This window comes from Balaenoptera ricei, chromosome 15, assembly GCF_028023285.1.
Source record: "Balaenoptera ricei isolate mBalRic1 chromosome 15, mBalRic1.hap2, whole genome shotgun sequence".
Taxonomy (NCBI): Eukaryota; Metazoa; Chordata; class Mammalia; order Artiodactyla; family Balaenopteridae; genus Balaenoptera; species Balaenoptera ricei.
Window position 1 is genome coordinate 8,766,743 of NC_082653.1, and position 26,245 is coordinate 8,792,987.

Sequence of the window (26,245 nt, forward strand, 5' to 3'; positions counted from 1 at the left end):
AAACCGGTCCCTGGTGCAAGAAAGGTGGGCGACCGCTGGTATAGAGGATTCTCAAAAAACTAAAAGTAGAACTGCCATGTGACCCTGCAATCCCCTCCTGAGCATATATCCCTCCCCCGCAAAAAAACCCCACTAATTTGAAAAGTTACATACATCCCAATGTTCACAGCAGCATTACTTACAATAGCCAAGATACAGAAGCAGCCTAATTGTACATCACCAGATGGACTGATAAAGATGTGGAATATATATATACAATAGAATACCACTCAGCCATAAAAAGAATGAAATTTTGCCATTTCCAGCAACATGGATGGACTTGGAGGGTATTACGCTTAGGGAAATAAGTCAGAGAAAGTCAAACACTCTATGATATCACTTATATGTGGAATCTAAAAAATAAAACAAACTAGTGAGTATAACAAAACAGGAGCAGATTCACAGATATAGAGAACAAACTAGTGGTTACCAGTGGGGAGAGGGAAGAGAGGGGGGCAATAGAGGGGTGGGGGATTAAGAGGTACAAACTATTATGTATAAAATAAGCTACAAGAATATATTGTACAACGTGGGGAATATAGCCAACATTTTATAATAACTATAAATGGAGTATTACCTTTAAAAATTGTGAATCGCCATATTGTACGCCTGTAACTTATATAATATTGTACGTGAACTATACTTCAAAGCAAAAAAGATTGGTCCAGAATCAGGAGAGAATCTGAGTCCTGAAAGAGCCACATGAGGAGGGGTAATCTATATCCCAGTGATCTGCTCCTTGGCATTGCACAATATTCCAAGCTCGACAGATCCTGGAGTGGTGGCTTTCAGTGCTGTCATGTGCAACGTCCTCTTTTTCAAACAAATGCATTGGAACAGCCTATATATTGCTTTGGGTTCCCCAGAAGTTGACCGAGACAAAGACACGAGTTTAAGTGCACGTGGGAGATGATCCCCGGAGGCACTGCCAGGGGAATGACTGGTGCAACGAGACAGGGAAGGGCCAGGGGCCAGTTCAGGAGAGTTACCACCACAGGCAACTGAGGCTTATTCCCGCTGAGACCTCTGGGGGTATCTCACCGTCAGCTCGCCATGTGCCATTGGTCAAGGGCTGCTTCAGGGTCAAGGGAAAGGCCCTGAGGCCGAGGGTGGCAGGTGGTGGCAGAGGACATCTTTTTCTGTGTGGGAATGAGTGTTCCGGGGATGGTAGGACATCGGCAAAGTCTGTTAAACATCCCATTTACAAACCTAAAATCCTTTATCTACAATCATGATTTTTTAAAGAACAAATAAGAGGACAATATTTATAATAAAAAATATATATCAACATTTAAATACTCGGGATCGACACGCTAGAATACACAATAAAGCAATCGGTCTCATACATAGAAGCACTTAGCTCAACACCACAAATACAGATCGAGACTTGTGCGTTACATTGAAGACTCAAATGCCGTTCATGGTATGGCCCTTACAACACGATTTTCTGATATGTGGAACAAGTCTCGGTTTGGTTAGAACAACGTATAGTTCTTTTTCAATTTATATGGTAGTTACATTCTTGTAAAATTCAGTGTGTATTAAAATTCTGTGAAGAGTACTTTGTGAGCCTATGTCAAATGGACTTAGGGTCTAGGCTCAGAGAATCATAATCGGGTGCTTCACCCATATGAATGTCTAGTGGACATTCAGAAGTCGGGTTCCCCGACAGTTCTTCATGGCATGGGACTGTCTCGTGCATTGCAGGACATTTGGCATCTCTGGTCTCTGACCACTAAGTGCTAATGTCATCTCTATGTCTTTGTGGCTACTGACTTCCCAAAATAATTTCTGGAAAGCCCCACTTGGGGCAGTATCACTCCCATTTACAAAATGCTGATTTAAAGAAAGGGTGGGTGGGAAACTCCAAGAATGACTGAGACATAATTTCCCATTAACTAAGATGAATGGGAATTTGAAATGAAAAATTGAGTTACAGGAAAGAGAGTTTTGGTTTTGCAGGTGCCTCTGATTTGGTGGCCAGATTCCTCCTCACTCCATAGCAGAGAGGAATGCTGGAGAATCCTCAGCTTACGACCCACAGTGTTGTCATTGTTTCCTGGAGGAACTGTCATTTATCACCAGGGCAATACCTGCCTATTACGTTGCAGGCCTGGGGAAGATGCTAAAAAATATCACTTCTCCTGAAGAACAGTCTCCTGCAAAAGTGTCATTCTCTCTTGACCCAGCATCTAAATTCAAAAATACTGGACAAATGATAGTTAGCTCATCATCGGGGCGTGTGCACCAGTGCAGAAGAATCTCACAGGCTTTGGGTGTGTCCTCTATTTACCAGCCCTTCAGCAGCGACAGTGCGGAAAGGGCCGGTGAGCACAGCCATGCTGGGCAAATCCTGGGGGCTTGGCGGGCAGCGGGGTGCAGAGCCAGTATGGAGCGTTCGGTGAGTGTGGATTCTCTATGCTTCATCGGTTCAAAAGCAAAGTCTGAACAAGCTCTCTAAGTGAGATGAGGCAAAGAAGAGGCTCGAGGTAGCCTCTCTATGCAAAAGACCATATTAGCTAAAGTGGAAGGGAGATTGGCTCTTGGCATTGAACTGGACACACAAGTTGCTAATATACATTGTATCACAGCACAATGGTTAAGAGGGTTGGCTTTGGAGTCAGACTTGTCAAGGTTTGATACCTCAGGTCCATCGTTTGCAAGCTCTGGGTCTTGAATAAGATACTTAATCTTCAGCACCTCAGTTTCCCCATCTGAAAAATGGGGATAATGCTAAACTTGGGGCTTTGTAAGAATTAGGTAAAATAATCCACATGAATGCTGAGCACAGCGCCTAGCACACTGTAAGAATGTGCTAAATGTTGGTATTATTATTAAAATTGGGACAAAATCGACTTTTTGGGACAATGAACTATCACTCGTTTGGCATGCTGAGAATAAAACAATTGTAGTTACTACAAGCTTGTGAATTCAGGACAGTATCTTCTCTACTTCTAGGACTCTAGTGGCCAGCCCTATGCTTGATGCAGAGTAGAAGTTCAAGAAAAGTTTACGGATTTCGGGTGAAAAAGGTAGAAAATTCAGGTCAAAGTACACAGGGTAGGTTTGCCAGATACCCACATTCCACCAATTCTAGCCCCGAGGAAATTACATCCTAGGACATACAAGGAGGTGATATGTGTAACAAGCAGTGTACATGACTAGGGATAAAATGAGGTACAGTCTGATACTAAGTTATTTTGTCATTATTATATTGTGTTTATAATATAAATATATTTATACTCTGTCTACAAAATTTCTTCCCTCATTCTGAAGACTTGGTTTTTCACTAAGATGCTTCCCTGTCACAGAGAAACTTAGCAAGGGCTTTGCCGTGAGCATCAATGCTACCACCTCGAAAGAAAGTCGACTGAAGTTGCAGCCCTTTAAGGTGCCAAAGTCAATGTAGGAGTTGAGTGGCTGCCATATTTATTAATCCTTTCATTAGAACCGGAGCCCAAGGACATCTTTATAATGATGTCTTAAGGATAGCTTTTCCCCCGTGATGTTTGTTAAGAGACTGGCGAAAGTATTGATAGAACTGACCAAAGGTTGAATCCTGGCTTTGTTACTAATTTGATGTGAGACTTTGAAATACCATGTACCCCCGTGAGCATCACGTTGTTAGCATGCAATCTGGCTCTTGGCCGCCTTCCTCTCTGACGTTATCTCCTGGGCCTCTCCCTGACCCTCCGCCCATCTTCCTGTTCTATTCCCTGTGCTTTTCTTTGTCAAATATACCAAGCACGTGGCTCTGAGCTGTTGTGAGTGCTGCCCCCCTCCCCCAAACCTGCACCACATCAGTCAAATAAAGATTATAATAATCTCATGCCAGCACAGTTCAATCTATTATGCCAGATTAGCATTGGTACAAAGCTGGTGTTGCCGGACTTAGATAAAAATACAACATGCTCAGTTAACTTTGAACTTCAGATAAACAACGGATCATAGTTTTGTGTAAGTACGTCTCTTGCAGCCTTTTTGGGAATGAAGGTCCATGCTGCGGAGCTTTGTTGTCTACAAAGCAGGATTATAACTCCTACTTCATGGAATTGTTGGTAAGGTCAAATGAAATAAATGTTTAAAACACCTGGTACACAGTAAACACAGTAAACAATACCTATGGATATGGGCTAAGAGAGCAACCAGGAAAAAGTATTAAATAAGGAATATTTTTAACTAGAAAAAGCACGCCATTTTGGAAAGAGGAGTCAGTGTTTCTATTTGTTAGACATGTGTCCACAATAGATATTTGGTTTTTAGTTTTTATTTTTATTTTTTTATTATGATTATTTTTTAATTAATTTACTTTATTTATTTTTGGCTATGTTGGGTCTTCGTTGCTGTGCTCAGGCTTTCTCTAGTTGCAGCGAGCGGGGGCTACTCTTCGTTGCGGTGCGTGGGCTTCTCATTGCAGTGGCTCCTCTTGTTGCGGAGCATGGGCTCTAGAGCGCGGGCTTCAGTAGTTGTGGCTCGTGGGCTCAGTAGTTGTGGCTCGTGGGCTCTAGAGCGCAGGCTCAGTAGCTGTGGCGCACGGGCTTAGTTGCTCCGCGGCATGTGGGATCTTCCCGGACCAGGGCTCGATCCCGTGTCCCCTGCATTGGCAGGCGGATTCTTAACCACTGCGTCACCAGGGAAGCCCAGTTTTTGGTTTTTAAAATAAAAACCAACATTCATAGGATTTTTGGTTTTTAAAACAAAAACATCCAAAGCATTCATGACATAAGGAAAGGAAGAAGGATTTTTTTGCCTGGGTTATCTGCCAGCTGAGTAAATTTTATTTTTGCTTCATCAAGTGGCAAAGGACCATTAAAAAAAAATCTCGGATAGATGAATGGTTTATACAATTTATTTTTCCAAAGAAGTCTAATTTACCATTTTAATTTATGCAGAAATTTGCTGAATTACCCCATCAAATGGGAATGAAAATGAGCTGGAAATGAAAAAAAAAGAATAGAACTCTTTTTTCGCTCTGGTTTCAAGTGCTACGGTTCTCTTCCAGTTTACCAGGTTCAGTGACTATATGCAAACAACCCACAGCTGGTTTTGTGTTTTTTTTGGTTTTTTTTTCCATAAAGACACAGAAAAGAAAACTGTCTCGTATATTAAAAGAATATTAGGTGGCAAATGAGAAAACGTTGCTTCTGTCTGTCTCACGACCACAGTCTTTGTGTCTTGGGTGCATCATGGCCCTTCAAAGAGACAGGAGTTTGTGGTGGTGAATGTGAAAATGAAACTAAGAAAAACCATCTCTGGTTCCTTCTAGGAAGAGTTTTCCACTGGGAAAATTTCAGACTGGGTTTAGAGTAGAATTAATATTTTGTTTTCATAGAGATATCTTCTTGTCTCTGTATTCTGTTCTGGTGGCTTATGTCATAGTATCTTCTATTTGTATGCAATTGCTCACTCTAAGAATAAACAGAGTCAGGAGGTCCCCATATGGGGTCGCCCTGGGAGAGCCCTGGGAGACACAAATATCACTCATCTGATAGCTCAGCGATCTGGGGACTTCACGCAACCACGGTTAGGCATACAGAGAAATCAGCACCCCAACAGGCAAGAACAAGTAAGCCTCTCACTCTAAACTCAGAGGCCTATTTTCATTCTTATTATTCTCAAAATGGATAATTCCATTTTCATGGGTATGTAATTGTTTTTGAACACAAACAATTGCCAGAAGATTTTGCACCAGGAGCTAAACATTTTTATCATTTGTCTTCAGCAGCTTAAAAATTAATTGGGGGTTATTTTAAATGGAATTGAAAACTTGTCTTTAAAATTTAGTTCTCTTCTAGTTACATATAAGCCCAGGGTATAAGATGATAATAATAACAACTTATTGAATAAGTTAATTATAATATTAAAACTAGCAATTAACATTATTTATTATTATGAATATATTCTGGGTGCAGAATATTTTTCTATATAGTAATGATTATTGAAAAGTAGTCATATAATCTGAGTTTGTCTCTGAAACAAAGAGAAACTGAATTTATACAATCTGGTGAAAAATGTTAGAATACATTCATTAGTATAAATTCAGAAAACTACTTTTTTTAGGGATTTAAAAAAATTATGTTAATGGAGACAAAGACAATTTTAGGTGCTCTTGAGGAAAACAACACATCAAAGAAAATCATTCGCTCATAATTTTTTCACTTGTTTTCATTCATCCTTATTATTATTTTTCTGTTTTCTGGAAAGAGTGTTACCAATGCTAAGATTCTCTATTGATAAATATAAGACAACAAGAAGCTGAATGATGAGAAAAAGATAGTTCACTCCATCATGTAGCTATTCCCAAATATTAGAATGGGTGGCCACTGGTAAATCAATGAGTCATATATCCCTTTTGCATTTTTGGATCCCCTTGAGTATCTGATAGAGTTGGGAGTTTTTGCTCCCAAAATGGACGTGCATAAGAAATTTCGTGCTTAGTTTTAAGAGCTTTTCCTTCCTCCCTGGCCACCCTGTCTGTGACCTTCAGTGGGTTAACAATTTTTCCTATAGTGAAAACTCTGGAAGGCCATTCAAGCAAAGCTGGCTAAGTAATTTGCAGGGTCCTGTGCAAAATGGAAATGAGAGGCCTCTTGTTGAAAAATTATTAAGCATTTAAAAATGGTGACAGCAGAGCATTAAACCAAACATGGGACCCTTTTAAACATGGGGCCCTGTGTGACCGTACACATTGTAGGTCCATGAAGCCAGCCTTACTTTCAAGTGTAGGGCAGTGGTTAAGATTTCAGGCTCTGGTGTTAGACTCGCTGAGCTCAAATCATAGCTCTCCTTGAGTTTTCTTGAGTAAGTTAATTTGTGTCTTACATTCCTTACTTGTACTAATGGTATGTACCTTACAGGGTTATTGTGAAGAATAAATAAGTTTGTATGTGTAAAATCCCTAGAATAGTAAGGACACAGCATTGGCTGTCATTATTCTTTAAAAAAAATGTTGTTGACTGTAAATCACAGCATGTCACTCCCTCAGTTACAGTCTCTCAATGACCCCACAGTACCTGGGGCACCCTCCAAATCAGGCCTGCAAGGTCTTGCATGATCTTATTGCTGTTGGCCTCCGCACTCTCCTCTCACCACCTCTGCTCTTCGCTCAACATAATCAAGCCATCCTTGCCTTCAACTAGTTCATGACACATGCCAAGCCCACTCTCATCTCAGGGTCTTTGCACAGACTTCCTGGAATGTTATTCCTAACCCCAGTCAAGCCCCCTCTTTGTATAAACCCCATGTCAGTTTAAATATCACCTCTGCAGGAAGGCCTTTCTTCTTTGCATTCATTCTTCCTTCCTTTTGTTTTGTTAACAGCTTTATTGAGATGCAACTTACATACCATAAAATTCACTTGTTTAAAAGGCAGAATTCAGTGGTTCTTAGTTTATTTTCAGAGCTGTGCAACCTTCACCATAGACTAACTTTAGCACACCACCTCCCACACCAAAAAAAAAGAAAAAAGGAAAGAAAGAAACTCATTCTTCCCATCCCTAGTCCCAGGGAACCAGTAATCTATTTTCTGTCTCTATAGATTTGCCTTTTCTGGACATTTCATATAAATGGAATCACACAATATATGTTCTTTTGAGTCTGTATTCTTTCACTTAGCGTAATGTTTTTGAGGTTCATCTATGCTGTAGCATGGATCAGTACCTCATCTTTTATTAATTGCTCATCAGTATTCCATTGTATGGATAAACCACATTTTATTTATCTACTCACTATTCATTGAAGGACATTTGGGTGTTTCTATTTTCTGGTTGTTATGATAAATGCTACTGAGAACATTTGCATGCAAGTTGAAAGGTTTATCTTGACCATGTTGCCCAAAAGCGGTCCCTTGTCTCTTATGTATCCTCTTTGAACCCTGTTAACTTCTGTCAGAATACTCTATTTTCATTTGTAGTTCTTTTTTTTCTTTTCTTTTTAAAAATATGTTTCTTCAATTAGAATGTAATTTCCATGGAGCAGAAACTAGGACTGCCTTGATAATCAGCATATCCCTAGTGCTGGGCACACTGTAGGCAGTTAATAAATAATTGCTGAGTGAATGAATGAATCAATACCTCTTGCACTGAATAATTTTTGGTACAGTACACATGGCATATACATTATATTTCCAACATCCACACCCAGTCAACAAATGGGGAAGCACTATTTTAAGGTAACATCTATTCTCCTAGCACCACCCCCCAAATGCAAAGTCATTAAAAGCATGTAAGATTTGAGAAAAAGGTCAGACGAAAAATGTGGATACCCACATGCAAAGGAAAATAATTTAGCACTAATCTCATATCATAAAAGGTAATGTATAAATGATACTTAATTCTTCATAAATATTTATGAAGAGGACTTGTTTATATATGAAACTGCATTCAGAGTATCCAGGTGCTAATATAACTCTGCCCATATTTCCCCAAATTAGTGACATTTGTCTGGAATTTTGATTTCTGTATCTCTGTGTGATATTAGAAAAAAGACAAGACATATATAGGGGAAACATATGCTTGTCAAGTGGCCCTTTGATTCAAGAGAATAAAAATGACTCAAATTTAGAAACAACTATGATGTTTTGAGCATTGATCTTGCCTTGCCATGGGCCACTTTGACTCATCTTCTTGTGCTCAAACTAATGCTTTCTCAAGCTAAGAATAGGGAGAATTCCACATTGCTACCATATAAGCCAAAATGGCAACATATATGCATCTATTTCATTCAGAATTCTGCAATTATCAAGAAAATCTCCTAAAGAAGAGAACATAAAAAGAGAAAAATTTTCAAATCAACACTGTTCATCATTTAAAGGGCAAAACAGACTCCAATAGAGGCTACCACGGGAAGAACACCATGCTTTCCAGCATCCCCTAAAACTGTCATGGGACTCCTAGAAACTCTCCTTTTGTCCAGCCTGTGTTTCCTATCCCATAATTATGACTACAACTTTACATTTCAAAGTTCTTGAATATGGCTACTGACCTAATCCATGACTTGCCTTCTACCATCTTGGCTCTGTTGATGTTGTTAAATTTTTCCCCATGTTCTGACCATGACTCTAGTCCAAGTCAGACACCCAGGCTGGTTCACTTCCTCTCAGTGTTTACTAATACACTGAAATCTTTCCAGTGTGGCTAGCCAGCCTCTGGTCTTCCCAGGTGCGGTGACTGACTTTCCTGATTCGCCTGAGACTGTCCTGGTTTTAGCACTGAAAGACTCATATTCTAGGAACCCTTCAATCCTGGGCAAACTGGGACAGCTGGTCATCCTACTCCCAGGTTTTTTACAAAAAGTTTATACCAAAGACAACTGGTGCCTTTCCATTAGCCTAGCCTTCTATATTAATCTAAATAGATTTCTAATACCTTTGTTTCCACGGCCCAATGATGGAGCTGAGATGACGTGCATGATGCAGTTATCTTAGAAATGTCTTAAAATATGTAACCCACTGACCCAGAAATTTCACTTAATCATGGTTGTGTGCAAAGGTTTGGTTACAAGGATGCTTAGTTCTGTGCTGTTAATTAAAATCAAACTTGGAAACAACCTAAATATTCAACCATAGGCCAATGATAGATAAAGTATGAATTCATTCCACAGAATATTTTTATGTAGTCTTTAAAAATGAATGTAGAAGAATATTTAATGGCATGGGGAGGACATCCACAATTTTAGGTTAGGAATAGTCAGCCTACAAAACAACATGCAAGTATGACTCTAGTTTTGCAAGGAACAAAATTCTACGATACACATGCGTACACACGTATAAATATTTACAAACCAAAATATTGACAGTGGGCAGTTGCAGTACAAAGGGATGGTCTTGGATAGCTGGGAGATAGGGCTTCATCCCTGTCTTAATCTCCATCAACTCAGTTATACCCCCAGGTACCACGAGGTGTTTGCTATGCAACATAGCTTCAGGGCAAATCTAGGCTCTCTTTCAATCTGCTTTACCAAACCTAAATGTCCTTTACTGACATTCCCAGACCACTATTCTCTGTGGATGGTGGGATTCTAGTTTTTGCAGTTTTTTTTTTCTATTTTGATTTTCCTCATTTTTATATTCCTTTATAAATAAATGTGTATTACTTTTAGTTATTTCTAAGTAATACAAATTATTTATAGGAGACCAGAAGAACTTGGGGAGATCTTTACATGGTGTTAAGTGGAGAAATTAGGCAAAAACATGTATAAGAAGAGGGGTTAGTAACAGAAGAAAATGTCATTTACTGGACATGGTATAGATGGCTACCCATGTGGGGTAATTTTTAGTAATACCAAAAAGATTTGCAGCTCCCCAACTATCCTTCCATCAGCTCTGAAGTTAATGTCTAAAATTCCCACTTTATTTCTTAGAGTTAAGGCATCGAAAGTCTCTAATGGGATGCATATGGAAAGCTAAGTCATCACTGGTCATTATCAACTTGGTGTAAATTATAAGATTATTTCGAGTCAGCTTGTGAAGACCTATAAGAATTGGACACAGGCTAGCTAATTTTTGCTGAGAAAGGTGTGGTGATAAAGGTTTGGGCTTCTGGAAAAATGTAGGGTTGGTCTGCTATGGAGTAAACTGAAGAAAAAAAAGTTGAGCTTAGGTAAGGAGCCAAAATGGAACATGGAGGGATGAACTGGCTCTAAACAAGCTGCCAACGTAACACAACACTCCATACTTGAATTATGATTTTCGGTGTCATTACATGCAGACTCACATGGTTTTAGAATCAAAACCCAGATTGCAAAAGAGTCAGTGAATGATAATCTTATAAAGAGGACATAAAAAGAAAATAATAGTTACCTTTTGTTGTGCACATGGTCTTGGTCAGGTGTTGTACTAAGTATTTTGTGTACATTCTGTCTCTTAATGCTTCACAGTAAACTTATGAGGTTACTAGTAGTATAGATTAGGAAATGAAAGCATTTGATATTAGGAGTTTGCTAAAAGTCACAAAACCATAAGTGAAGAAGTTGAACTCAAATCTGTCTGATCTTAATTTTCTCCCTGTTCTTCCTGTTTTCTTCCTTGAGGTCAGTAGGGATGCATATTTCTGACTTCTCCTTTTGCTGCCAGATGGAGAAAGCACTCTGCTTTTTTTTTTTGGCCTCACCACACAACATGTGGGATCTTAGTTCCCAGACCAGGGGTTGAGCCTGCGCCCCCTACAGTGGAAGCTTGGAATCTTAACCACTGGACCGCCGGGGAAGTCCAGCACTCTGCCTTTAAAGGGGTCACGTGATTGGATCAGGCCCACCTGAGATAATCTCTATATCTTAAATTTAACTGATTAGAGATATTAATTACACCTGCAAGATCCCCTCTCTACAGTACCTCGCTTAGTGTTTGGTTGAATAAATATGAGATGGGGAGGGCTTCCCTGTTGGTGCAGTGGTTGAGAGTCTGCCTGCCAATGCAGGGGACACGGGTTCGAGCCCTGGTCTGGGAAGATCCCACATGCCGTGGAGTGACTAGGCCCGTGAGCCACAATTGCTGGGCCTGCGCGTCTGGAGCCTGTGCTCCGCAGCAAGGGAGGCCGCGGTAGTGAGAGGCCCGCGCACCGCGATGAAGAGTGGCCCCCGCTTGCCACAACTAGAGAAAGCCCTCGCACAGAAGCGAAGACCCAACACAGCCAAAAATAAATAAATTAAATAAAAAAAAAAAAATCATCCAGTAAGCTTTAAAAAAAAAAAAAAAAAAAAAAATATGAGATGGGAATCGTGGGAAACCATCTTTAGAATTTTCCCTACTACGTATAGCCTTTCAAAATTTTGGATTGATGATAATTGAATTAATTTTTTATGTGACCTGGAATGATACTTCTTTTGACAGAGAATCAATTAATACTTGTAAACACTAAAATTAACATTGTGGAGTTAAGTATCATTAGAATCTTATTTGCAAAAAAAATCTCTTTATTTCCTTTATCTCTTTGTCCCTCCATCGTAGACTCTTTGGGTTATAATGCTATGTTGTTTCGTCAGACATTTTTTGAAGTTTGCAATTTGTTTGGAGTTCAAAGGAAATGTCACTTCCACCTCTCCAATTTTTAATAATGCAAATATTCTATAGCTGATTCTGAATAAAAACACAGTTGACAGAAAAAAATCTTTTCACTCAATAAGGGAAAACAGTGAATTAATGAGTATTTAGTTTAATTTTTTAAAAAACTGAGTATTGGCAGATTAGACGTTGACAAAAATTATTCTGGTCCAATTTGTGGATCAAATGCAAATAGCCCCTTCTTTGCTTCTTTCTAATGGATTGCAGTTGAAATGTTACATTTTCATTTTAGACTGACAAAGAAAAAAACACCCAGCAATATTCTGAGGCCAAAAATTATGGCTGGAACCTCTAAGTAAGTCATTTTATAACAGCTTTGTTCCCTGGATGCTGGCTTATCAAAAATGCCCAGGATCTTATTGAATGAAGAACAAGATTCGATGAACACGCATTGCTCTAAGCAACGTTGCTTTCACAGTCTCTCTTCTGGTTTCATATGGGAAAAACCTGAAGTTTCAAGGTGACCACAGATTATGATAATATTCAGAGAAATCCAGGATTTTCCAGGTGGAATATTAGCAGAATAGACAAAAAGGGATTCATCTTTATGAAAAACAGTTTTGGTTTCCAAACACTATAAAACCTCTCAATATCAATCACTCGTTCATTTATACAGCAAATATTTATTTAGTCATTGTCTGTAAGGGGCCAGGCACTGTTCTAGGCACTGCAGAGACAGCAGAGAACAGACAAACAACAAAATTCATGACTTGATGGAGGCTATGTGAGAAATAAGAAAGGCTTTGGCCAGGTGCACCAGGGGACTGTGCTGTCTTAGATGCATCAAGTAGGATGCAATGTCATGATCAAACTCACAGCCAAACTGATATTCCCCAATGTGACATATGTGGAGTTAGAATCCTTGAATAGCTTCAGGCCCAGGGTTGATGGTCAAACAATTCTCACAAAGCCTCTGAGGCAAAGGATTGCAAAAGACTGCACCATCCTAGACCTCCCTTCCAATCTCGGATTCTGGCTGCTTCCTCCAAATTGATTTTCTTTCCTCAAAGTGGCACAGCAGAGGTGCTCTGAGAGGTGGAAGGGAGTCGACTGAGAACCACTTTCCACTGAACAGGAAATCATTTGTGGTAGGCTGAATAATGGCCCCTAAGATGTCCACATCCTGATCCCCAGAACCTATGAATATGTCCCCTTACATGGTAAAAGGGACTTTGCAGATGGGAGTAAATTAAGGATCTTGAGGCTGGGAGATTAGCTTGATTATGCACTTGGTTCAAAGTAACCACGAGGGTCCTTATAAGAGGAAGGCGGGAAGGTCAGAGCCATTAATAGGAGATTATAAGGACAGAAGGGGCTGGAAGAATTCAAGGAAGGAGCCATGAGCCAAAAAATGCAGGCAGCCTCTAGAAGCTGGAAAGGCAAGAAAAGGGATTCCCCCTGGAGCCTCAGGAAGGAACTAGCCTTGCTGAAACCTTGATTTTAAGTCAGTGAGACTGATTTAGACCTCCGACATCCAGAACTAGAAGATAACAAATCTGTGTGGTTGTAAGCCACTTAATTTGTGGCAATTTGTTACAACAGCAGTAGACGTGGGCACATCATTAAAATGTGCCTTAAAACTGTGCGTCTGATTCCTTAATAATTATTTCAGAAAATAGGAAGTGCAGCCCCATTTCAGAAATCCCCTGGGAAAGCCACACAATTATTGGAAAGGCTCAGACACTTTTCTTATAGGAAGAGCTTATACCTCCAAGCCTTTATTAAGTGTCAGGCACTGTTCTTAATGCTTGGCAGTTGTATTATTAACTAATTTAATCCTTGAGAGAACTCGTTAAGGTAGGACTAGTGTTATGCAATTTTACCAACAAGGAAATTAAGGCACAGTTTCCCAGGTAGTGGCAGAGCCTTGGGGATGCACCTGACACCCTGGTCCAGCTGGGCTTTGCAGAGATTTAATCTTAGAGCAAAGCCAGAAGTCACTGAAAATAAAGGATAGTGAAGCCGACCAGGTCATTTTGCTGAGTTAAACTGCTTTTGATCTATGATGAAGTGTAATTATAATGATTATAATCTCGTTAGCTTGCTATCCTTGTGGGGCTCATCAGGCAGCTCCTGAAGAAATTTTGCAAAAATCTTTGCAGTCACAGCAACTATGTTGGAATAGATGTTTCATCTTCCCAGGGGGCTATTTTGAAGAAAACATCTATTTACTATGGACACCCTAAGTACAGCCTCTTCTAAGAGAAACAGTTGGAAAGATGAGATAGAGTCTTTACACTGAAAAAAAAAAAGTAAGGAGTTTTTAGAATTTTTAGGATTCTATCTAGACACTTTCATAACAGGGCCCCGCTCCGTGACTCAACTATTTTTCACAGACTGGTCAACAAAAACAACAGTAAAAAAAATTCCAATTCAGTATCAGGTTTGTTTTTGTTCCCTTGTTTACTTTTTTGGAGTCTATTTCCTTTTTTCCCCCTAATTGAAAGAAACAGTTAATATCAATACCTCTTGCTACTTCTATCTATTCACTGCTCTCGACTATATTTCATTTAGCTTTCTATGGCTTTTATTTATTCAACCTGTATTTACTGAGCACCTACTATGAGCTAGGCACTGTTGTGGGCACTAAAGTTGCAATAATGAAAAGACAGGCAAGGTTTATGGATGTCGTGGCTGGCCTGACTTCACTCCTATGTACGGCTATTTCATTGTACGGATAGACCACATTTTTTTATACCTTTCTTTAGCCATTGGACACTAGGGCTGTTTCCATCTTCTGGCTACTGTGAATTGTGTGTCTACAAATATTCATGTACAAGTTTTTGTTTGAACACCTGTTTTCAATTGTTTTGGGAATATATACCTGAGTGGAACTGCCGGGTCCTATATTAACTCCATGTTTAACTGACTGAGGAACTGCCAGACAGAAAAGGCCACCTACTGTATGATTCCACTTTTATGAAACGTCCAGAATAGGCAAATTCAAAGACACAAAAAGCAAATTATTGATTGTCAGGAACTGGGAAGGGGAAAATGGGAAATGACTGCTTAATGGATACAAAGTATCCTTTTGGGGAGATGCGAATGTTCCGGAACTAGATGATGGTGACACTTGCACATTGTCAATGTACTAAAAGCCACTGAATTTCACACTTTATAATGGTAAAAATGGTGAATTTTATGGTATGTGTATTTTACCACAATTTAAAAAAAGACCGAGAAGTTGAGTAAGAAGATGGAGGTGGATGGAGGTTTGATCCTAGATAGGGGGTCAGGCAAGGCCCAGCTGGGGAGTTGACACTGGGCAGAAGTGGAGGGGCAGGCAGTACAGACATGCGGGGGTCACAGGCATTACAAGCTGGTCCTCTGTCTTGTTGGTTCTCAGCTGGGGATGATTTTGCTCACAGGGGACATGTGGCAAAGTCCAGGGACATTTTTAGTTGTCACCCCTCAGGAAGGGGGGTGCTACTGACTTCTAGTGAGTAAAGACCAAGGATGCTGCTAATCATCCTACAGTGCACAGAACTGCACCCCCTGAAGAACTGCACCCCCTGAATGATCCGGCCCCAGATGACAGAGTGCCGAAGCTGAGAAGTCCTGGTCTAACCCCTTTGAACCCGAGCTTTAAGAGCTGTTGAAAAGAAGCCGATTTTGTGTAACGCAGGGTGAGGGACTGCTGCCTTACATCTGGTCTAGCCGCGATCCTGGTTTTAACCCCTCTCCCTACAGCATGAGAGAGACTAACACGCCCTCAGCCACTGACTATGGGAGGATTGGTTTAACTCCAAGACGGTCAGCATGCCTCCGAAGCACGTCCTTCCACACAGACCTGGCCTTGGACAAAGAGATATTTATATTAATAGACTTTAGACATTGTGCATGGTAGGGAGGGGGTAGGCCCTGGGGAAGATTCCAGGAGATCAAGGTTTGCCTCTCCTTTAGCTAGCTGTAAAACACCAGAACCTATGAAATCCACACTCAGTGACCTCCACAGATGCAATGTTTCTCCATCTTAACTTAAGATGGACACTTTCCTGCCTCCCATACCTTCTCCTGTGTGCAGCCAACTGCCCAAACATTCTACCCAAGAATCCCAGCAGGAAGCGGCCATCAGCCGCTGGACGAGCCTCGCAGGCTTGGCTTTTTGTCAACAGGAGAAGCCTCAGCTTCCTGGGACTATCCCTGGAGGAGTTTTCCATGCAAAGCTTCACAACCACAATAAGATATTTACTGTCTTTATCGGAGAGATCAAACCCACACACAGATGTCACATTTTTCAAATTCCATCAGTAGATCAGACAAGCCGTCTCTGGAAAGAGGACATTCCAGCCGGCGAGTTCAGAGCGCGCTGGCTTCGAGGGCCGTTCCCTTCCTATTTTCTGTCGTGCACCCTGAGCCTTTGTTGTCTCTGCAATGCTGATAAATCAATCCATCAAAAAATTTCCTCAGTGAAACTCAATCAAGAAAGGTCATGTCAGCGGGAGAGGAACAGATTAAATTAGCATCAAATTAGACATGGAAAGTGAGTTCTGTCAAAATCATCGCAGCGCTCAGCACAATTAGAATATGTTAATTATGCATTTCATTAAGGTGGATGTGAGATGAAATGTCACTGGGGTAGGCATCCGAAAAAGGGAAGATTGCCAGGCACAACTTTCTCGAGACAATGTGTGACACCTTCATTAACATCAAGAATCACAAGTCTGCCTTGACTTTTTCTGCAAAGGATTAAACCATTAACTGTTTGCTGGCTCCTCTCACTGGGGCGGGTCCTGGGAGTGACCACCCCCCCCCCCCCCCCCCCCGGTACCTGGCTTCCTCTCGCCGCCCCATGGCCCCCGGGGCTGCTGGGAGTGCCCGGTGGGCAAGGGAGAGGGTGGCGGTTTTTAATGAACTCCCTGGAAGCTTCGCGGGGATCACGCCACCGCCTTAGGGGTGGCAGGATGCTGAGAAGGGAGAGAGGAGAGAAAGGAGGGGTGAGGACTACAGAGGGAGGGGAGGAGGGGCAGGGAGAAGGCTCTCGGCCTCGTTCTTGGGGATGGAAGATGTGGGGATGGAAGATGTAATCGACGTAATGGGGGGCGGGCGGGGGGGATCCGATTTACAAACTTCCGCTCGGCAAACTCCAATTTGGTGAATTGTTTTGCAGATCATTGTCTGAGTCACGGTAACCAGGAGGGTTTTTCCTAGAGCGAAGTCTTTCCTCGTGCGGCGGCTTCAGGAAATACGGGTTAGGTGCCGGCAGGAGCGGGAGTTCCCATTCGTGCTGCCTCCTTCTCTGGCGGCTTCTCCACTAGGGGGCGCGCCCTCCGGGTGGCTTATTCCCCGGACGTTGTTTTCCCTCTCAGCTCCCCTTCCTCACCTCCACCGAGAGCTATTTCCGGGTGTCCGGCCGGCAGTGGGGCTTCCAATCACGCCCCTGGGGGATGCTTTCTTCCCCGCGCCCCACCCATGTTGCTCTTCTGCTGGGAACACTCACCTTCCACCTGTCTGCCCTGCTCCCTAGTCCTTGACATCCACCATACACACATCCCTGCTTGCTGCATCACTTTTCTGGAGGTGCACACGAAGTCAGAGCTTCTCACAGGTCCCCTCGCTCACCTCCCGTCACTAACCTTGCAGAGCATTCGCCGAGCCGACCACCAGAGAAGGAAAGCGATGACTAGCATTTCTTGGGCTCCTGGGCTGTGCCAGGCTCTGTGCTGAGGGGACGGTGACCAACCGTCCCAGCTTGCCTGAGACAGAGGGGTTTCCTGGGATACTGGACTTCCAGTCCTAAAGCAGGGGTCGTCCCAAATGAACAGGGGCAAGCTGGACACCTTAGTTAAGGCTTTCTGTGTATTATCTCATTTATTTTTAAATACATTTGATTTTGTAGAAGTGTTTTACTTACAGAAAAATACAGAGATGCTAATACGGAGGGTTCCCATGTGCCCTGCACCCAGTTTCTGCTGTTCTTAGCCTCTTGCATTACTCAGTTCGTTTGTCACAACTAATGAACCAGTATGGATACATTATTGTTAACGAAAACCCATACATGAGTCACATTTCCTTAGTTTTTCCCTAATGTCCTTTTCCTGCTCCAGGAGCCCACCCAGGACCCCACGTCACATTTAGCCCTCATGTCTCCTTAGGCTCCCCTTGGCTGTGACAGCTTCTCGGACTTTCCTTCTACTTGATGACTTAGTTTGAAGGGGTGCAGGTTGGGACTCCTGTAGGATCTCTTTTGATCCTAACACAAATCTAAGGGGCAGATGGTATTGTCCCATTTTACAGATGGAGCTGCTGAAGCTTAGGACCAAGGTGATAACAGTAAAGGGCTGAAGGAGAATGTGAGTTTCTACTGGGGACCGATGATTCCTTAATCACATCAACAACAATAATAACTAATATCTTTAGTGCTTGCTATGTCCCAAGTACCCTGCTAAGAAGTCCATATAATATCACTTAATTCTCATGATTGCCCTGTGTTATGGGGGACTAAAATTATGCCCATTTTATGGGTAAGAAAACTGAGGCCCGAGATGTTTCCCTGATCACCTTCCTCCAGGATGTTTCCCTGATTGTCTCCCTTAGATTTGTATTAGATGATGTTTTTGTTCTGATGGGACCTTAAACTTGCTTGGATTCACCAGAGTCAGTTTCTGTTGCTTGTACACAAATAACTAACGTACACTCAAATAGTTGTACTTCTCACACTGCATTACAATTGCTAGTTGAATTGTCCATCAACCCCCTAGGTGGTAAGTTCTGTTATTTTTGCTTTTTTAAAAAAAATCTATTTCTTGATACATAGAAAGTACTTAACAAATATATCTTAAATATAAATGTAGTGTAACCTACAAAAATATTGAATCACTATGTTCTACTTAAACTAATACAATGTTGTAAATCAACTATACCTCCATATAGAAAAAAAGAATGACCAGATTATGGAATTTTAAAAAAAAATTTTTTATTGGAGTATGGTTGATTTACAATGTACAATGTGTTAGTTTCTGCTGTACAACAAAGTGAATCAGTTATACATACACATGTATCCACTCTTTTTTAGATTATTTTCCCATATAGGTCATTACAGAGTATTGAGAAGAATTCCCTGTGCTATACAGTAGGTCCTTATTCAGATTATGGAATTTTACCATGACATAAGTTCTATTTTTTAGGGGTGGGAGAGAAAGCAAAGGTGTATGATTTTGTTTCTAGCCTTTCTCAGTAGGGTTGCTTTTTCGTGTATTAAATTAACACGTACGTATTAACATACATCTATTTCTAACACGGCCAGTTGGAATTCATTTTCTCTAATGCTTAGTGTAAATACAGTGTATGACACACAACACTGCTGCCATCTTTTTCTCACTCCTGCACTTCTAGGGCATTATTCTGTGAATTTACTTGCCTTTCTTTTCCTCCTCGTTTCTTCTCTCTCTTTCTCATTCTTTCACTCTCTATTTAAAATATCAGCTATTAGCTCCTGGGTTTTGACCTATAAGGCAATCACTTTTTATCCAAATTCTTTCAGGGATTTGCACAGTAGAAAATAACCTTAGTCCCAACTATAATGACAGAGCAGACAGGATAATCCACTAAGTGGTAGGATGGCTTTAGGTAAGCCTGTTTTCTCCTCAGTAATGTGAGAATAACCTTCCTCATTGCATGCATTAATTGAGAGAATACAGGCAAAATGCAAATCCTGGTGCCCAGCACATAATAAATCCCCAATAAATGACATGATGATGATGGGTAAGGTGATGATGATGATGATAAGAATTGTGAACTTGTTTCTGTGCAGTTCCCGGAAGCTTGGGAGGCAGCCTAGAGTCCTATTCTGAAAACATTGCATCAGCATAAATATCTCAATTTACAGGGAGAAAAGATAGCGTTGGCTACCAGAGCCCATTTTAAGTTTTGCATGAGAACAAGGAAACACGCAGGGGACTGGGTCCCTCTGGCAGAAACACTCCAAAGCTGTGAGGTTCTGGAGCGAAACTTTGCCCTGCGCCTAAGTCCTAAAGGAACTCCAAGGAAACTGACAAGGGAAGTGAAGAGTCTGCGGGAGCCCGGGATGGGCTATTAATGCCTCCCCAAAGTGTCTCATTTTCTGAGCTTCATTTAATTTTTAGGATCACCTGGGGCCCAGCCTGTTAGAAAGGGGAGGACAGTGGAAATTACTCAGGAGCTAGCTCTGATTTGATGAAGCCAACTGCCTTACCTCGTGGCGAGCTAGCTAGCGGAAGGGGAGGGGGGAGACGCCCGCCTGGGTACAAAGCTTCCTCCTCGCCTGCAGTGCCTTCTAGCTTCCTTGTCAGCGCTGCCATTGATATTAAAATCAAGGGGTTGGCATACAGCTCGTGGTAGCACTGGCAGAATTCCAGGCCGGCTCTAATGAGCCTCACCTGGGCTAATTACATTTTTTACAAACCCTGCCGGAGAGGCTGGAGTTGCCAATTGGTCACCCAGAATGATAGCGTCTGGGATTTCTCAGCTCTGAGCTTTCTTTCTATCTCTGGCAGCTGGAGCTCCAGAGGCCCAGAAAGTGACCTGAGGAAGTCTGGCTACTTCCTTGTGTGGTCACACTGTGGTTACCCTATTTGTCCTGGAAAGAAAGGAAAGCTGTGAAGCAGGAGGTGGTCCTCAGCCTGGTCCTCCAGGTATGGGCTCACCTGCCTTCTTGTTATAAATATGGGCTCCCAGGCTTCCCCCCCAGACCTATGGAATCAGAACGTGCATCTCAAATAAGATCCTCAAATTTTCCACATAATATGTTCCTTAAAACTGCAAACTCCAATAGAGACAAAAATTTCTTAGAAGTATAGAGCATAAAGGACTTCCAGAGGTGAGGGTAGGAGTTCCTATTCTACCATTTGTCAGCTGTGTGACTTGGGCTAGGGATTTAACCTCCTTGGGCCTTGCTTTTCCTTATCTGTAAAATGGGCATAATTTTAGTCTCCATAACACAGGGCAATCATGAGGATTAAGTGATATGATATGTATGGGCTTCTTAGCAGGGTACTTGGGACATAGCAAGCACTAAAGATATTAGTTATTATTGTTGTTGATGTGATTAAGGAATCATCGGTCCCCAGTAGAAACTCACATTCTCCTTCAGCCCTTTACTGGTTATCACCTTGGTCCTAAGCTTCAGCAGCTCTGTCTGTAAAATGGGACAATAGTATCTGCCCCTTAGATTTGTGTTAGGATCAAGAGAGTTCCTACAGGATTCCCAACCGGCACCCCTTCAAACTAAGTCATCAAGTAGAAGGAAAGTTGAGAAGCTGTCACAGACAAGAGGAGCCTAAAGAGACATGAAGACTAAATGTGATGTGGGGTCCTGGGTGGGCTCCTGGAGCAGGAAAAGGACATTAGGGAAAAACTAAGGAAATGTGACTTAAGTATGGGTTTTAGTTAACAATAATGTATCCATACTGGTTCATTAGTTGTGACAAACGTACTGAGTAATGCAAGAGGTTAAGAACAGCAGAAACTGGGTGCAGGACATATGGGAACCCTCTGTATTAGTGTCTCTGTATTTTTCTGTAAGTCTAAAACTGTTGTACAAAACAAAGTGTATTTAAAAATAAATGAGATAATACATGGAAAGCCTTAGCTAACTTGACCAGTTTTTCTGCCCATTCTCCTGGGACGACCCCTGCTTTAGGATTGAAAGTCCCATATCTCAGGAAACCCCTCCGTCTCAGGCAAGCTGGGACGGTTGGTCACCCTACCCATAGCACAGAGCCTGGCACAGCCCAGGAGCCCAAGAAATACTAGTCTTTGCTTTCCTTCTCTGGTGGTCGGCTCAGCAAATGCTCTGGAAGGTTGGTGACTGGAGGTGAGTGAGGGAACCTGTGAGAAGCTCTGACTTTGTGTCCGCAAAGAGAAGCAAACCAGGGTAGGGAATTCACTTGCTGACCCAACAAATATTACTGAGCATCTAAGTGCCAGAGACTGTACCCTCTGCTGGGGTTGGAGGGGGCTGGGGACACACAGATACATAAGACCTTGGCTTTAAAGGAGGCTGCAGTCTAAGAGCAGTTCTAAAGCTTGTACAACAATAATAATAACAAAAATTAAAACAACAGCAAGCACACAACAAACCAGCCAGCAGAGTAGATATGCTCAATCTTTTTCTCATCAGGAAATTAAGGTTCAGAGAGGTCAAATAGCTTGCCCAAGCAAACACAAATACAGGAGCTGCCTCACATCTTTCTATCTCCCTGTGGTTTTCCCATCACCGTCCCATGCAACCCCCGCCCCCCCGCCCTCCCACCCCCCACCGGCTACCTCCCACGTTTTTGTAGGAGAAAGGCGAGAAGACAGAGGGTGAGAAGCACAGCTGTTGCATAAGGTGGGCTTCAGAAAAAGAGCTACCTTGAGCTGGGTGAAATCACAGAGGACTTCTTGGAAGAGGTGGAATCTAAGTGAGGACTTAGAGGCTACTTGGGGATCCTTCCCAGGAGCCCACCAGCACAATTTCTCCCACACTTTCCCCGGTGAATTTCTCCATCTTCATAAATAACTTGTACAGGGATATTTGGGGAGGATGATGATGTGTGGCCCATTGCACGTGGTGGGAAAATCTGAAACATCACCTTGATTTTTCCTGGCCTTCCTGTGTTGGCTGCTTTCCCCTCACCAATCATCAGTATTCATTGCCTCGAGGGAGAGATGATTCCACCAAAAATAAAAGGAAAGGAGTTGGAGTTTAACACATGTAGGTTTTGCAAAAAGCATGGTTCCAGAGACACCTCAGCGAAAAGATAAGACATGATTAAAGAGCGAGTCTTGCCCGCCGGACCAGACTAGATAAACATGTGGATGGGAGCGGGGTGGGGCTGGGAGAGGAGAGCCAGAGCTGCGCTGGGCACTCAAACGCTGCTCGGCATCCCCAAGAAAGGGGGGGTGGGTGATAGAAATCCTAAGGGTTTGATTAAATCCAGGAGTAGCAATAACACGGCCCCCTTCCCAGCAGCACCCGGGAAAGCAAAGTCCCCACAGAGGCCCGGGCTGTGACGCAGCTGGGGAGGAGTGGCAGCAAAGTGACGGAGAGGGTCTCTAGCCGCTGGGTCGGGGGCTCCCGCAGGGCCGGCTTCATGGGCATTGGACCTGTACACTCACACAGGGGCCTGTGCTTGGTTGAATGCTCTGCTGTTGCTGCCTTGAAATTCCTGACAGTTTTGAACACGGAACCCCATGTTTTCATCTTGCACGGGGCTCTGCAAATCACATAGCCGGTTGTGGCTGCTTCCCAGAGTTCCCGTGTCCCTGTGTCACAGTGTCGCGTGGGACGAGGCCTCGCAGAGTCCCCGGTGGCTCACCGGGACCAGCAGCCACTGTGAGAGCTGGAGCCACTACAGACCCCTTCGTGAAGGACTGCGCACCCGCACTCCCTTGTATTAGCTGTATCCCTTGGAAAAGGGGAGGAGCCCTGAATCGACTAGGATGAAGTTTCTGCCACGAAAAATAGGGACTTGAAATACACGTTTAGTTCAGGTGAAGAACAGAAGAGAAAGTTGCATTTCTTCTACACCCGGGTTCGTGGACTGGCTGAGATTTCCACCTGTTACAGGTAACTTGGTTCATCCGGTGACTAAGCTGGGCTAAGCTCTGTTTTCTGTTCTCATCAGCCAGTGATTCAGAGCGAGGATTTGGAACCCATCCCCATAAGCCCATGCACTGGGCAACCCGCTCCTGCTTCCCCATGACACGCGGTCAGTGCTTCCGCTTACTGCCAGAGCTTGCCCGGCTCTTGCCCGCAGTTGACCGAGCTGACACAGCCCTGACCTCATGGGAGCCTGGCGAGAACCTGTGAGGCAGGCCTGGCAGAGAGTCTGGGGCAGGGTTTCTCGCCCTCAGTCAGCACTGCTGGCGTCTGGAGCTGGATGGGTCTTTGTTGCTGGCCTGTCTGTCGGACGTCTAGCAGCATGCCTGGCCTCCGCCCACTAGATGCCAGTAGCACCCCCTCCAGTCACGACCACTAAAAAACGCCTCCGGGCATTGCCAACTGTTCCCTAGGGGGCAAAACCACCCCTGTGATTTCAAATCCATCACAGCCAGTTACTACAAGGTGACCTGGGATGACCTGGGACAAGTTGTCCAACCGTAAAGTGCCCAAATTACACCTTTTGGAAAAGGAGATCATGATCGCGTTGACTTGTCATTCTTGTGGTGAGGATGCAATAAGCTGTCAAAGGAGAACCTCCTTGTGAAGGACAATGTGCCCCACAGGGGTCTCCCTTTGCTCCTGCCCGTCCCATGTCTCAGATGAAGAACGTTAAGGCTTGGTGGGGGGATGACAACACTTCCTCCAACCCCAGCCCATCGCTCTTTCTACAATAAAATCTTTTAATTTTACGTGTAAAAAATTAGGAAAACATTCTCTCCACTTGGAAATTATGAATGTAATAATAATGTTTCCATGATTAGGGAATGCTGGTTACAGGTCAGGCACCAGGGGAAGAGCGTTGCAGGATGCCATTGACTTCATGGCCAAGCTACGATGTAGGTGCAGAGAGTATCCCTGCTCTACGGGTGAAGAAACGGAGCTCCAGAGAGGTTTACTAACTTTACCAGGATCACACCTTAAGCTATGTGAGTAGAGCCATGAACCTCTGATTCAGCTGATCATGGCACTGAGGGACTATATCCAAATGTAAGGAAGATGTGGTACATATATGCAATGGAATATTACTCAGCCATAAAAAGAATGAAATAACGCCATTTGTAGCAACATGGGTGGACCTAGAGATTATCATACAAAGTGAAGTAAGTCAGGCAGAGAAAGACAAATATCATATGATATCACTTATATGTGGAATTTAAAAAAATGATACAGGGCTTCCCTGGTGGCACAGTGGTTGAGGGTCTGCCTGCTAATGCAGGGGACACGGGTTCGAGCCCTGGTCTGGGAAGATCCCACATGCCGCGGAGCAACTGGGCCCGTGAACCACAACTACTGAGCCTGCGCGTCTGGAGCCTGTGCTCTGCAACAAGAGAGGCCGCGATAGGGAGAGGCCCGCGCACCGCGATGAAGAGTGGCCCCCGCTTGCTGCAACTAGAGAAAGCCCGTCGCACGAAACGAAGACCAAACACAGCTCAAAATAAATAAATAAATAAATAAAGTAGCTATTAATTAAAAAAAAAATGATACAAATGAACTTATTTACAAAACAGAAACACAGACTTTGAAAACAAACTTATGGTTACCAAAGGGGAAAGGTGGGGAGGGAGGGATAAATTAGGAGGTTGGGATTAACATACACACACTACTATATGTAAAATAGATAATCAACAAGGACCTACTGCAGAGCACAGGGAACTCTACTCAATATTCTAATAACCTAATAATAACCTAAATGAGAAAAGAATCTGAAAAAGAATAGATATATGTATATGTATAACTGAATCACTTTGCTGTACACCTGAAACTAACGCAGCATTGTTAAGTCAACTCTACTCCAATATAAAATAAAAATTAGAAAAAAAAGTAGTGGCTCATGCTTCAGTGAGTCATGCATTACCTCCCCGTGATGGCTTCAGCGTAGTCCTATTACTTATTTAATATTTTTCTTTAAGTGGATTTACTTTTTGGCTTAAATATTTTAAGAGGCATTTTACAGCACTCCTCCAAATTGAAAAGCAGTTTTAGCAACCACACATGGAAGGGGGATGGGTTTTTCGCCTTGGGAGTCAATGTTATTTAATTATCTTCGGTAATGATGACCAGGAATTGAATCCGGGCAGCACGTGGTTGTTCAGCCTCTTGTACTCGTTAAATAAATAGGTCATGGAAGAGGCTATGAGCTGGCTCACTCAGCATCCACTCCCAGCCGTTTTTCTGATATATTCCCTGCTATGGAGGCTGAAGAGCTAAACACTTCCTGCTTCCTTCACCGCTAGGCGTGGTCATGTGACACTGCTCTGCCAATGAGATGTAGGGGGGAATGAATCCTTCCCTGATTCACAAGGCAAAACCTTGCCAAAAGAGGTTCTTTTGTCACCTCACTTTGTGAAGGTTAGTTTTATGTGTCAACTTGGCTCACCTCTAGTACCTAGTTACTCAATCAAACAGTTATCTAGATGTTGCTGTGGAGGTATTTTGTAGATGTGATTGAAATCCATAGTCAGTTGATTTTAAGTGAAGAATATTATCCTCTATGATGTGGGTGGGCCTCATCCAATCAGTTG

General features: G+C 42.7%; 1 protein-coding gene across 2 annotated transcripts in view; it reads right to left on the reverse strand.

Annotated features, from left to right (window-relative positions):
- TSHZ2 (teashirt zinc finger homeobox 2) overlaps positions 1 to 26,245 on the reverse strand; it is a 444,389-nt gene that overhangs the window by 87,494 nt on the left and 330,650 nt on the right. The window lies entirely within an intron of this gene.